Below are 15,292 nucleotides of genomic sequence, written 5' to 3' on the forward strand. Positions count from 1 at the left end.
TCTGCCTACGTTGATTGTCAAGTTTGTTTTTGGCTGTCGGTGGCGGTTAGCTGTAAGGAGGGAGGTAGGCAAAGCTTAAGAACGTGCTAATATTGGGAGCGTAATTGAGTAAAAGACCGAAACGGTCTGTCACGCCGCAGTCACTGCTGTTGAGGCAAAACACCAAAGTCGTGAATATTGTGTTGATATTCGAACGTAATGTTTGTTGTTGATTTGGTATGATATTTTGATTCAGTTCTAAACGAAAACCTGAGGCGCAAAGTTGTATTCTCGGTAAATTGCGAAAAAAATCGAAACAAAGTTCAATTCTGCAAAAAACTGAAAAAAAAACTCACAGTCTGCTGGTCAAACTTGCCCGCAATTAAAAAACAACGAGATTAGAAAGAAGAGTAGGTGCATTGATGATGATTTAGTTTTCTTATCTATTCGAAAGATCGTCTTTGTCGTCTCGTGGCTGTCTCCTTTGGTTTGTTGTGCTCTTCGTTCTCAACACTCTGCTCTCAGCTCTTTGACAGTTCTTTGCGGTGTGTATGTGTGTGTGTGTGTGTGTATATAGACAACATGGTGAACAGTTGTTTTCTTTGATGCAACAAATTACAATATTAAAGAATTTTTAGAAAACTAGAAGAAAGGAAACTTCAAAAGAATTCTTTTTATAAAAACAAAAAGTAAAAAAAAATCCAAAACCAAAAAACTGGCGGTGATAAAAGATTCATAACCAAAAAAAAAACACTGAAACCAAGAACCCCCTTGAAATAAAAAAAATATGTATTTCTAAATTTTAAACTTATTTAGCAAATTTTTTTGCGGTTTTAAAGTGGCTGCGCTATAAATTAAAATTTCTGAAAAGTGGTATGTTTGGAAAGTTTTCAAAAAATAAATAACAATGAAAACAATAAACTAAGCAGACAAATATAAATAAATTAACAACAAATAAAACTCTCATAAAAACCTAGACTATTTGTTTTTAAAAAAGGAAATTGATATGGAATAAATAACAACAATTCAAGTATGCCAACAACATCAATAATGCATTAGATGTGTCAACAAATTCATCAAGTATCCAATTTATTTCGATAAACAAATGTCTAAAAAAATAAAAAAAAAAAAATTATAATAAAATTTTTGCAATTTATTTTTAAATTTATGTCTTTTCCAAACACACACATAAAATTTTATTCACAAATAATTTATAAAATTTTGTGGGTTTATTTTTAACGCTCACCAAATATTCCACTAAAGACATGATAAATTTTGTTGAAATTTTGAATATTTTACTCAAAAGTTTATGTTGCCAATGCTGTTATTGTTGTTGATGTTGTAAAAAAACTATTTTTGCTCACTCTTCTTCTGTTTTGCTATGATTTTGATGTCATTCGGTATTTGTTTTTCTTTTTTTTCTATTTCTCTATTGTATTTGGTCTATTTTTCACTTTTCCTCCTAAATGGTCATTGAAAGAAAGTAAATTTGATTGTGCTGAAATGAAATGAAAGACATGGTAGGGGAAAAAGCTCTAAGCATAAGAGAGCCGAGAAATGTCTGTCGATCAATGAACGCCATATGCCTTACAAGTAGCAGCCATGCTACAACAACCACCGACATGCCAACCTTGCACTTAAAAATCATTTTCATGTTTTGCCAATTACAATTTTGTATGAATTACAGTGTCAGGCGAAACTATTACTACAAAAAGTAAAAATGAAATTTGTACTCAAAAACCAACATAGAGATATAAAGAGATTTCGCGAAGTTGGACCACTCTAGAAATATCTTTAGGACCAAGACAAACGGAACAAGTAAGAGCGTGCTAAGTTCGGCTGGGCCGAATCTTATATACCATCCACCATCCACAATTGCGCCCTCTAGAGGCTCAAGAAGTCAAGACCCAAGATCGGTTTATATGGCAGCTATATCAAAACACGGACCGATTTGGCCCATTTACAATCCCAACCGACCTACACTAATGAAAAGTATTTGTGCAAAATTGCAAGCGGCTATCTTTACTCCTTCGAAAGTTACCGTGCTTTCGACAGACAGACGGACGGACATGGCTAGATTGACTTAAAATGACATGACGATCAAGAATATATATACTTTAGACGCATATTTCGAGGTGTTACAAACAGAATGACCAAATTAGTATAGTCCCATCCTATGATGGAGGGTATAAAAATCTCTCAACTGCCTTAGACATTTCAGAGAGTTATCTAAAAGGTCCCACTCCATTTGTAACAAGCAATGGTTGTATTTGGTCGATTAAAGAAAGTATTACCTTACCTAACCTTATGTCAGTGATCAGAGCATACTTTTAGAGGCAGCTGATACAAAGTGTTACCAATTCAAACGACCACATTTTTCTTGTGTGAAAGTATTTGTTACAGATACAAATGACAAAAATATCTGGAAGTAATTCAAATTTCAGAATTCATTCGCGTTTTGGCCAATAGGGCTTTGACTATTACTATGAGTCGAACAATAATGAGTTGCAAACTGCACGAATATAATCTGCCGGTATTTTGGCCCATTCCAGTACCATAGCATTCTTCAGCGCCTCCATTCTAGTGTGTTTTTATACCCGTCACCATAAGATGGGGGGTATACCAATCAAGTCATTCCGCTTTTAAAACATTGAAATATTTTTCTGCGACCCCATAAAGTATATATGTATAATCTGGTTCGTCTTGACATTCTACGTTGATTTAGCCCTATCCGTCTCTCCATCTGTCTAAATCACTATAGCGGCCGAACTCGTTAAGCAAGATACTTTTTATTGATGTAGGTCGGTGGGGATTGCAAATGGACCATATTGGTTCAGATTTGGATATAGCTCTCATATAAAGTGGTCCATCAACTTAACTTCTTGAGCTCATAAAAGATGCGATTATTATCCGATTGGGCTGAAATTTTGCACGTAGTGTTCCGTTACGACTTTCAACGATCGCTCCAGACATGATCTGTATCAGGTTATTCACCGGTAAATACCAATACACCATATCAGCCGCTCTCCCGATTTTAAGCCATAATTGTTATCCGATTTGGCTAATTAAAACTTTGCACGTAGTGTTCCGTTATGACATTCAACAATTGCGACTAGTATGATTTGACTTCTTGAGCCTCTAGAGGATTGGGTTGAAATTAAGAATGACTCTCAATAGATATCTGACATAAAGAGCCTTGAAGGGGCGTAATTGTTTTGCGATTTGGGTGAAATTTTGCACGTAAAGTTTTGGTGTGACTTCCAACAGCCGTACGTACAGCAAATTGATCGACAACCTGATATAAAGGGTGATTTTTTAAGAGCTATAGGAAGAATTTGAAAAAAAAAACATAAAATTCAGAAAATGTATGAAATCTTGATTAGAATCGATAGTACGGTCCATATAATTTAATGTTTGAATATTATTTCATGTAAATGTTGACCGTGACTGCGCCTCAAATGGTCCATCCGCTTAGTCCAATTTTGGCATACTCCTTCCAACATTTCGGCCGGTATCTCACTTATAAATGCTTCAAAGTTGTCTTCCAATGTGTCAATTAAAACGGGCTTGTCTGTACAGACATGAGCTTAAACATAGCCTCACAAAGAAAGAATAAAGGCGTTAAATCGTATGATCTAGGCGGCCAATTGACCGGACCCGAACGTAAAATTTAACGTTCACCGAACTCGCGTCTCAATAAGTCCACTTTTACGCGCACTGTGTAGCATTTGGCACCGTCTTGTTGAAACCACATGACATGCAATTCAAGCTCTTGCATTTTGGGCAAAAAAAAAATTGGATATCATTTCACAGTAGCGCTCACCATTCACAGTTGCATTACGATTCCAATAATGTTTAAAGAATTACTGTCCAATGATGCCACCTGGATGCATTGGTAGCTTTTGCAATGTTCCTGGCTGATCTTCACTCCAAAATCGACAATTCTGCTTATATACGTACCCATTGACCAAAAAATGAGCTTACTCGCTGAACAAAAGAAGCGCGCGATGAATTTTCTTAACAGAGCACTCATCTTGATGATAATATTCAAGAATTTGCAGGCATTGTACGTTTGTAAGACGATTCATGGTTAAAATATAGACCAAGCTGAAGATGTTTGACAGTGAAACGAAACACGAAACGTGCGTAAGCTGTTTAAACCAGTGTTGCCAAATAGATAGTAGATAAAAAAAATTGCCCTCAACATGGCTTCTATTAATGGCATGATACCGCCAGCATAGACGGAGAAAACCACCGCTAAAATTTTTTCTGATGATCTCGCCAGGATGCGAACCCGCATCTTTAGCGCCATGGCCATCAAATTACAGGTTGTATTTCTTGTCCAAGAAATTTTACACCTATTAATTTGTATACCTCCCCTAAGTGGCAAATGAGTTTATCATTAGTTTTCACTTAACACCTTACATTGTCCATGACATTAATCTGTCATAATGTTATTACCAATGGCTGTAAATCACAGCATGTTCTTGCCCATTCATATAAGCCCGACAAACAAAGACTTTGTTTTGCCAGCATTTAAATACTCAGTAATAAAAGAAAAATTTTTAAAGAATTGTCATCATAACCCAAATTATTAAAAGTACATGAGTACAATGATAAAAACAAAAAGCCAAGACGCACTCATTCACCCATTTTTTTGAACTCATGCAAAAAAGCGACGAAAACTAGAATACAATTTATGTTCATGCCAAAAACAAAATTATATATATTTTAATACTCACTACCATAGGGTGGGTGTATACTAATCTAGTCATTTCGTTTGTAACACCTCGAAATATGCGTCTAAGACCCCATAAAGTATATATCTTTTTGATTGTCACGATATCTTAAATCGATCTATGTCCGTCCGTCTATCAGCGCGTGGTCTGTCCGCCCGTCCATCCGTCCGTCTGTCGAAAGTACGCTATCTTTCGAAGGAGTACAGCTAGACGTTTGTTATGACAACAACAACTGAGCTAAGTATAGTTCAAATCGGTTCATAACCTGATATAGCTGCCATATAAACCGATCTGGGATATTGACTTCTTGAGCCACTAGAAGGCGCAATTCTTGTCTATATTGGCTGAAATTTTGCATGAACTTGTTTTTTATTACTTCCAACAACTGTGCCAAGTATGGTTAAAATCGGTACATAACTTGATATAGCTGCCATATAAACCGATGTGGGATCTTGACTTCTTAAGCCTCTAGAGGCCGCAAATTTCATCCGATTTTGCTGAATTTTTCTACAACGGCTTCTCCCATGACCTTCAACATTCATGCCAAATATGGTCTTAATCGATCAATAGCCCGATATAGCTCCGATATAAACCGATCTCCCAATTATGCTTCTTGAGCCTTTACAAGGCGCAATTCCTATCCGAATGGACTGAAATATTTCCCAATGACTACTACTATGGTCTTAAACATTCAGTTCATTTATGGTCCGAATCGGACTATTACTTGATATATCTCCAATATCGTAACCATTCTTATCCAATTTTCCCTGTTTGCCCAAAAAGGTGTCTCTTTTTGGGCAAACAGGGAAAATAGAAAGAACTCGACAAATGCGATCCATGGTGGAGGGTATATAAGATTCGGCCCGGCCGAACTTAGCACACTCTTACTTGTTCACAATATGTATGTACATTGGGTGATCTTGCAACAAGTGTAAATAAATGTAAACATTCGCACTTATGTATGTATATGCATATGTATATACAAGTAGGTATGGGTACACGAGTGCGGGAGAGATATAATTAATGTTCAGTCAACAGTCAACTAAAATATGAGTTTGAAGGCCTTCTTTAAGGCCTGTTGTAATATTTTGAAGGCCCTTCCGGCATGATGCTACTTATGTGAGAGTACTTCTCATACAAAGATATATATTTTATTTTGTTAATGAATTTTAATTGGTATTTACAAAAAAACTGGGTTTTAATAATGAATGTTAACGTGTATTTAAATTTTATTTTAGTTACTTCAAGTAGTTACATTTAATTAGCAGTGTAAGCCTCCTATCAATTATGGTTCCATAGTGGTGAAGTATCATTTGCAGTCCTTCTCTAGTACACATAGTAAGATTGCCAATTTCAGTTCTCTGTTAAAATTCCGGACAGTGGTAGATCACACTTGTCTTATCAAATTGCATAATTAGTTAAAATGAAAAATAAAACTCTAAATTATTTAAAATTCAAATGAATCAATCTACTTATCTATTGTATAAAAACAACAAATGAATGCTAAAATAGCACTTGCTGCGTAAATGAACCTACTTTAACCATAAAATCTATGACAATTGATAAACAAGCAAAAAAAAAAAACAAGTAAAAGCGTGCTAAGTTCGGCCGGGCCGAATCTTATATACCCTCCACCATGGATCGCATTTGTCGAGTTCTTTTCCCGGCATCTCTTCTTAGGCAAAACAGGATATAAGAAAAGATTTGCTCTGCTATTAGAGCGATATCAAGATATGGTCCGGTTTGGACCACAATTAAATTATATGTTGGAGACCTGTGTAAAATGTCAGCCAATTCGAATAAGAATTGCGCTCTTTGTGAGCTCAAAAAGTAAAATAGAGAGATCGATTTATATGGGAGCTGTATCGGGCTATATACCGATTCAGATCATAATAAACACGTATGTTGATGGTCATGAAAAAATCCGTCGTACAAAATTTCAGGCAAATCGGATGAGAATTGCGACCTCTAGAGGCTCAAGAAGTCAAGATCCCAGATCGGTTTACATGGCAGCTATATCAGGTTATGAACCGACTTGTATTTTATTTGACATAGATGTTGAAAGTAACAATAAAAACGTCTTGCGAAATTTCAGCCAAATCGGATAGGAATTGCGCCCTCTAGAAGCTGAAGAAGTCAAGTCCCCACATCTGTTTATATGACAGCTATATCAGGTTATGAACCGATTTGAACCATATTTGGCACAGTTGTTGGATATCATAATAAAATACTACGTGTCAAAATTCATTCAAATCGGATAAGAATTGCGCCCTCTAGAGGCTCAAGAAGTAAAGACCCAAGATCGGTTTATATTACAGCTATATAAGGTTATGGACCGATTTGAACCATACTTGGCACAGTTATTGGATATCGTAACAAAACACGTCGTGCAATATTTCATTCCAATCGGATAAGAATTGCACACTCTAGAGGCTCAAGAAGTCAAGACCCCAGATCGGTTTATATGGCAGCTATATCAGGTTATGAACCGATATGAACCATACTTAGCACAGTTGTTGGATATCATAACAAAACACGTCGTGCAAAATTTCATCCTAATCGGATAAGAATTGCGCACTCAAGAGGCTCAAGAAGTCAAGACCCAAGATCGGTTTATATGGCAGCTATATCAGGTTATGGACCGATTTGCACCACACTTGTCATAGCTATTGGATATCATAACAAAACACGTAGTGCAAAATTTCATCCTAATCGGTTAAGAATTGCCCCCTCTAGAGGCTCAAGAAGTCAAGACCCAAGATCGGTTTATATGGCAGCTATATCCGGTTATAGACCGATTTGAACCATACTTGGCACAGTTGTTGGATATCATAGCAAAACACGTCGTGCAAAATTTCATTCAAATCGGATAACAATTGCGCACTCTAGAGGCTCAAGAAGTCAAGACCCAAGATCGGTTTATATGGCAGCTATATCGAAACATGGACCGATATGGTCCATTTACAATACCAACCGACCTACACTAATAAGAAGTATTTGTGCAAAATTTCTAGCGGCTAGCTTTACTCCTTCGGAAGTTAGCGTGCTTTCGACAGACAGACGGACGGACGGACGGACAGACGGACGGACATGGCTAGATCGACATAAAATTTCGCGACGATCAAGAATATATATACTTTATGGGGTCTCAGACGAATATTTCGAGTAGTTACAAACAGAATGACGAAATTAGTATACCCCCCATCTTATGGTGGAGGGTATAAAAACAAACGTTCTAAAGATCGATTGAGCTGTCACCCACACGTTAAGCTATAGCAAAGTGAGATGATGTCTTCCATTCAGTAGGTGTGTGCGTTGACGATATACTAGTTCCCTGTTTTTGCACCACCTCAACAACTAATCTTCTCACACCTGCTCAGGCTTCTGCTATCTTTTACTCTCTCTCTCTCTCTATCTCTCTCATTATTATGCTCTCAATATTACACTGCAATTGAGTTTGCTAAATGAAATTGAAATGTCTAAATGCAGTGTTATTAAAACATTGTTGTTGTTGTGGAACTAAGGGGAAGTAGTCCCAGCAGGCAGAAACGCATGGCAAAAGGCATTTGAGTCAAAAGGCAGCAATATCAGACAAAAGATGAAAATTCAAAGGAAATTTTTATAATATATCATTAATGAAAATAGAATATTTATAAAATATATTAAAGAATACTCATTAGGTCTGCCAAATAGACAAGCAGACAACCAAGGACCCTTGTGATGGACAAAATTCCAAACAAAACGTCACAGACATCTTCCCACTCAGTGTTGATGACATTTCCAATTTAATTTGGTCCATATCTATATGAGAGAATTTACACTTGAACGGCTTTTCCCTGTGTGAAGGCCTTTTGGAAGCCAAAAATTTTTAAGATTAGCAAGCCATAAATCTTTCGAAAGGCAATTAGAAATTTTCTTTCTCACATTAATTACAACAAATACAAATTCTTAGTGCAAAAACAAGGAAGAATTATTACAGTGCATACGATTGCTTTATAGTCAAAGTTTTCCCTTCATTTACTTTGTAAATAATTTAAATATGCGAGTAGTTGAACAGGGTGCACCGAAAGAAAAAAATTCTAAAAATTAAATAAAAGAATACAAAAAATAACAATTATTAAAAATAGTATGAAATAAAATAAAAAAGAATAAAATAAGACAATATGAAATAAAAACAAGTAAAAAGGCGTTAAGTTCGGCCGGGCCAAACTTTGGATACCCACCACCTCGGGTATATATGTAAATCACCTTTCGTCAAAATCCGGTGAAAAATGCACACCTTATGCCCCATAGCAGCTATATCGAAATATACTCCGATTTGGGCCAAATACTTATAAGTACATGTCATTGTTAAATTGTGTTTAACAAAATATTAGTCTTTTCAGTAGCTATATCTAAATCTAAACCGATCTGAACCATATACGACAGGGATGTCGAAAAGCCTAACATAAGCCACTGTGTCAAATGTTAGTGAAATCGGATTGTAAATGCGCCTTTAATGGGGCTTTAAAACTTTAAATCGAGATATCGGTCTATATGACACCTATATCCAAATCTGAACCGATTTGGGCCACGTTGCAGAAAAATATCGAAGAGCCTAACACAACTCACTGTACGAAATCGGTCAATAAATGCGCCTTTTATGGGCCCAAAACCTTAAATCGAGAGATCGGTCTATATAGTAGCTACATCCAAATCTTTACCGATCCGTGCCATATTGCATAAGTATATCGAAAGGAATAACACAACTCACTGTCCCAAATGTTGGCAAAATCGGACAATAAATGAGCCTTTTATGTGTGCAATACTTTAAATCGAGAGATAGGTCTATATGACAGCTATATCCAAATCTAAACCGATCTACGCCAAATTGCAGAAATATGTCGAAGGTCTCATCTTAACTCATTGCCCCAAGTTTTGGCGACTTCGGACAATGAGACCCTAAATCGGGGGATCCGTCTATATGGTAGCTATATTTAAATCTGTGCCGATCTGGGCCAAATTGATGAAAGATGTCGAAGGGCCTAACATAACTCACTGTCCCAAATTTCAGCAAAATCGGAAAATAAATGTGGTTTTTATGGGCCTAAGACCCTAAATCGGCGGATCGGTCTATATGGGGGCTATATTAAGATTTGGTCCGATATAGCCCATTTTCGAACTTAACCTGCTTATGGACAAAAAAAAATCTGTGCAAAGTTTCAGCTCAATATCTCTTTTTTTAAAGACTGTAGCGTGATTTCAACAGACAGACGGACGGACATGGCTAGACCGTCTTAGATTTTTACGCTGATCAAGAATATATATACTTTATAGGGTCGGAAATGGATATTTCGATGTGTTGCAAACGGAATGAGAAAATGAATATTCCCCCATCCTTCGGTGGTGGGTATAAAAATGAATAGGTCTAAATAAAATAAAATAAGATAGTATGAAATAAATAAAAGTAAGAGCGTGCTAAGTTCAGCCGGGCCCAATCTTATATACCCACCATGGATAGCATTTGTCGAGTTCTTTGCGCGGTATCTTTTTTTAGGCAAACAAAGAATAATGATTAAGAACTGCTATCCTATTGGAGCTATATCAAGTTATAGTCCGAATCGGACCATAAATAAATTGAATGCTGAACATTGTAGAAGTCACTGTGTAATATTTCAGTCCATTCGGATAAGAATTCCGCCTTGTTGGGGGTTAAGAAGGAAAATCAGGAGATCGGTTTATATGGGAGCTGTATCAGGCTATAGATCGATTCTGACCATATTGGACACGTCTGTGGAAGGTCATGGAATAAGTCGTTGTACAAAATTTGTGTCAAATTTTATGAGAATTGCGCCCTGTAGAGGCTCAAGAAGTCAAGATCCCAGATCAGTTTATATGGCAGCTATATGAGGTTAAGCACCGATTTGCGCCATACTCATCACAGTTTTTGGAAGTCATATCAAAACACCTCGTGCAAAATATTAGCCAAATCGGATGAGAATTGCGCCCTCTAGCGGCTCAAGAAGACAAGATCCAAGATCGGTTTATATGGCATCTATTAAGGACCGATTAAAACCATACTTGGCACACTTGTTGGAAGTGATACCAAAACACCACGTGCAGAATTACAGCCAAATCGGATATGAATTGCGACCTCTAATAGTTGAAGAAGTCAAGATTCAACATCGGTTTATATGGCAGTTATATCAGATTATAAACCGATTTAACCATAGTTAGCACAGTAGTTGGAAGTGGATATTAAAACACTACTTGCAAAATATCAGTCAAATCGGACGAGAATTGCGCCCTCGAGAGGCTCAAGAAGTGAAGATCCAAGATAGATTTATATAGCAGCTATATCAAAACATGGACCGTTTTGGCCCATTTACAATCCCAACCGACCTACACTAATAAAAAGTATTTGCGCGAAATTTCAAGCGCCTTGCTTTAATCCTTCGAAAGTTTGCGTGCTTTCGACATAGAGACGGACGGATATGGCTAGATCGACTTAAAATGTCATGACGATCAAGAATAATATACTATATGGGGTCTGAGGTGTTATAAACAGAATGGAAGGTATAAAAATTCAGGGGATGTCCTCCTATTTCTAGTCTTTGGGATAATAACTTCAAAGACAAATGTAAAATCTGGTATAGTGCCATCGCGTCTTGGGCGACGGAGCGTCGGGGTGCTGTCAATATTCGTGATTATTATATCCAGTCGTCCGATCATCTACAGTATTCTCCTTTCTCTTGAGTCTATGGTTTTTATTTTCTTCTTAAACGCGCGGCAATCAAAGTCAACTGCTAACAGAAAATAGACCACTTCTAGTTTTGCTAGGGCTTGTATCCAATCCAGTTTCTGGGTTTGAACTCGCTCCTTCCTGAAAAGGGGGGTCTACCAATGTAAGTAAAGATAAAGCTTCACTTTGTGCGCTTGTAAACTCATTGTAGTACCATTGGTTTAAGGAGTCTACGGGGGAATCACTGCATATTCCACACTTATCTACAGAGCGTACCTATAGGGTCATAAGTAACTGGCGACATCCATTCGCCTTTTTGTAGCACGTCCTCGGAATCTAACACTTCACAGCTGACAGTTGGTCCTGCTTTCACTCCCTGACCTTAGTAGAAGACAATGTTCTGATTTACCAATATAATGTAATAGAATAGAATAAAATAGAGATCTCCTCATTTTTCTCTTCAATGCTCCTTTACTATTGCACCACCCTGTACAAGTATACTAATTGCCTTGAAATTTTTTGAAAATGTGATTTATGGCGTTCTTGTAGAACATGTGGAATATGTTTATACTTGTGATAAGTAGATAAACCTAGGCATGTATGTATGTAGTATGCACGAGTATTCATACACCTCGATATCATGGTATTCGGTGATCTTGAATACCTCATCAACTATATTATATGGGCTGACACTAAGCAGTCTAGCATGAGACAAATAAACAATAATGCGCGTATAGTAGCTGATTAGAAAGTCCACCAATAACAGATAAAATAAGATATCATATTAGATATAATGACTGAATTTTAAATAACATAAACTGGAACAAAAGTTATGGAAAACCACTATATTCGATATTTCGAGGAGGTAAAAACAAAATGTATAATATGTATGCCTCCATTCTATGGTGTAGGGTATAATGAAATTGTATCTGAATAAAGAATTGGCCATTCCTGACTCTTTATAGATGTTTTCTTCAGCAACAAGTATTTGTATTCACCTTGCAAAAATGTATTATCATTTATGGTCTCTTTAATTGTAATAACATTAGCATACTATTCCCATTAAAAAACAAAACTGCAATTGATTTCAATCAAATATAGAAACACTTTTAAGTGCACCCCCAGGGAAAAATTTGTATTGATCCCATATTAGGTTATCCCTCTATACCGGTTATATCCAGACAGAATTCTGTTATTATCAATGATTTTTTTGTCAATTACCTAATACGATTTTGATGGTGATTGATTTGATTACATCATTAGATGAGTTTGTGCAAATTGAACATTTTTTTAAATATGCGCATAGAATTCATTATTCAATCAAATTAAATAGCAGCATAATGAGAGAGGGAATAATGGAAATAATTGATTGACAGATACATTTGATAAGAATATAAAAATGGTCTTCTTCAAGTTGACAAAGTGGGTGTGGTTGAACAATTCATTAACTGTTTGATCAGAATAATTATATGAATATGAATGAAATGAATAATTTCATGTAAAATGTAACAAAATATTTATATATATATTTACTAAATCGTCCCACAGAAACCCCTTTGTGGGACGATTTAGTTAATATAGCTTCTAATTTTCATTTAATTTTTGCTAAGTTAGAGTTTTTAAACAGGAAGAGTCAGTTATACGGTAATTAAAAAAAGTTGGATTTCTTTTATATTTCATACTAACCGAACGGGCCCACTCCGCTGCGCCTTCTTTAACTCTCTTATATCTTTTTGGGGATATAAGAGAATATCGAATATCGAATTCTTGCCATTGTAGCCTATGACGCTGAACGCGTTCGAATCCTGGCGAGAACATCGGACAAAGCGGTGTTTATCCCCTCTTAATTTTTGCGATATTTACGAGTCACAATGCCATGCATGGTCATTAAAAAAATTTTTCTCGAAAGAGGTGTCGCTCTGCGGAACGCCGTACGGACTCGGCTTTAAAAAAAGTCCCTTATCATTGAGTTATATCTTGAATCGGAAAGCACTCATTGATGTGTGAGAATTTGCCCCTTCTCGGTTCCTGGTGGTAAAGTTCTTCCTTAGCGTAATGTTCTCATTAGGGGGGTGATGGCACCTCAGACATTTCGACTCAAATAGAGATATCAAATTCGTTCTGCACTTCCAAATCCCTTTCTTTTATATTTCATACTAGCCGAACGGGCCCACTCCGCTGCGCCTTCTTTAACTCTCTTATATCTTTTGGGGATATAAGAGAATATCGAATTCTTGCCATTGTAGCCTATGACGCTGAACGCGTTCGAATCCTGGCGAGAACATCGGACAAAGCGGTGTTTATCCCCTCTTAATGTTTGCGATATTTACGAGGTACAATTCCATGCATGGTCATTAAAAAAATTTTCCTAAAAGAGGTGTCGCTCTGCGGGACGCCGTATGGACTCGGCTATAAAAAAAGTCCCTTATCATTGAGTTTAAACTTGAATCGGAAAGCACTCATTAATGTGTGACAATTTGCCCCTTCTCGGCTCCTGGTGGTAAAGTTCTTCCTTAGCGTAATGTTCTCATTGGGGGGGTGATGGCACCTCAGACATTTCGACTCAAATAGAGATATCAAATTCGTTCTGCACTTCCAAATCCCTTTCTTTTATATTTCATACTAGCCGAACGGGCCCACTCCGCTGCGCCTTCTTTAACTCTCTTATATCTTTTGGGGATATAAGAGAATATCGAATTCTTGCCATTGTAGCCTATGACGCTGAACGCGTTCGAATCCTGGCGAGAACATCGGACAAAGCGGTGTTTATCCCCTCTTAATGTTTGCGATATTTACGAGGTACAATGCCATGCATGGTCATTAAAAATATTTTCCTAAAAGAGGTGTCGCTCTGCGGGACGCCGTATGGACTCGGCTATAAAAAAAGTCCCTTATCATTGAGTTTAAACTTGAATCGGAAAGCACTCATTAATGTGTGACAATTTGCCCCTTCTCGGCTCCTGGTGGTAAAGTTCTTCCTTACCGTAATGTTCTCATTGGGGGGGTGATGGCACCTCAGACATTTCGACTCAAATATGGATATCAAATTCTTTCTGCACTTCCAAATCCGATTAGACAGTGACCTGTCATGACGGACACAATGACTGAGACGTTTGTTCTAGCCAGTGACAAGAAAGCGGTAGACCTCTTCAAGTCTAGATAAGTCCACATAGTTATCGAGTGCTCACAGCCCCCTCTTTGTGACCATCTATAATTCGTTGTCCTTCAGTCCTGGTCCTGAAAACTTTGCTTACATGTCGCTAGAGGCATACCCACAGATTCCAGTATACCCGGAATGTGTAGGGTAGTTACTAATCTCGCAAGCTCGTCCGATTTACCATTCCCTGGGATACCTCTGTGGCCCGGCACCCAGAAAAGGTGAATTTTGAACTATTCAGCCATCTCGTTGAGAGATCTGCGGCAGTCGAGAGCGGTTTTTGTGTACAGAAATACGTTCTTCAGGGATTTAATGGCTACCTGGCTGTCTGAGAAGTTATTTATGTCCATCGTCGTAATGACATTATATCTTAGCAATTCCACCACTTCCTTAATTGAAAGGATCTCCGCTTGATACACACTGCAGTGGCGGGTAACCTATTCGTTATGACCAGTTCTGGATCTTTAGAGTACACCCCAAAGCCCACCTGGTCGTCTAATTTGGAACCATCCGTATAGAAATCTATGTAATTTCTATTACCAGAGATATCGTAGTAGCAATCAGCAAACAGGAATAGTGGTACATTACTTTCTATCAAAAAGCGGCTCAGGTAGGGTGTAATCCACACTGTTTGGAACATGGAACATTATATCAAGGATAACACAGCGTCCATAGCCGCCACATGACCAAAGAGAA

General features: G+C 37.3%; 1 protein-coding gene across 2 annotated transcripts in view; it reads left to right on the forward strand.

Annotated features, from left to right (window-relative positions):
- The first annotated feature begins 228 nt into the window (after positions 1 to 228).
- Positions 229 to 15,292, forward strand: part of LOC106084256 (excitatory amino acid transporter 3) — a 73,976-nt gene continuing 58,912 nt past the window's right edge. Inside the window, exon 1 of one of the 2 annotated variants that reach the window (XM_013247859.2) lies at positions 229 to 389. The gene's annotated coding sequence lies outside the window, so the exon portion shown is untranslated. Of the gene's footprint in view, positions 390 to 415; positions 525 to 15,292 lie in introns of those variants that run through there. The other variant, XM_013248025.2, reaches the window with a different exon arrangement.

Source organism: Stomoxys calcitrans, chromosome 3 (assembly GCF_963082655.1).
Source record: "Stomoxys calcitrans chromosome 3, idStoCalc2.1, whole genome shotgun sequence".
NCBI classification, from domain to species: domain Eukaryota; kingdom Metazoa; phylum Arthropoda; class Insecta; order Diptera; family Muscidae; genus Stomoxys; species Stomoxys calcitrans.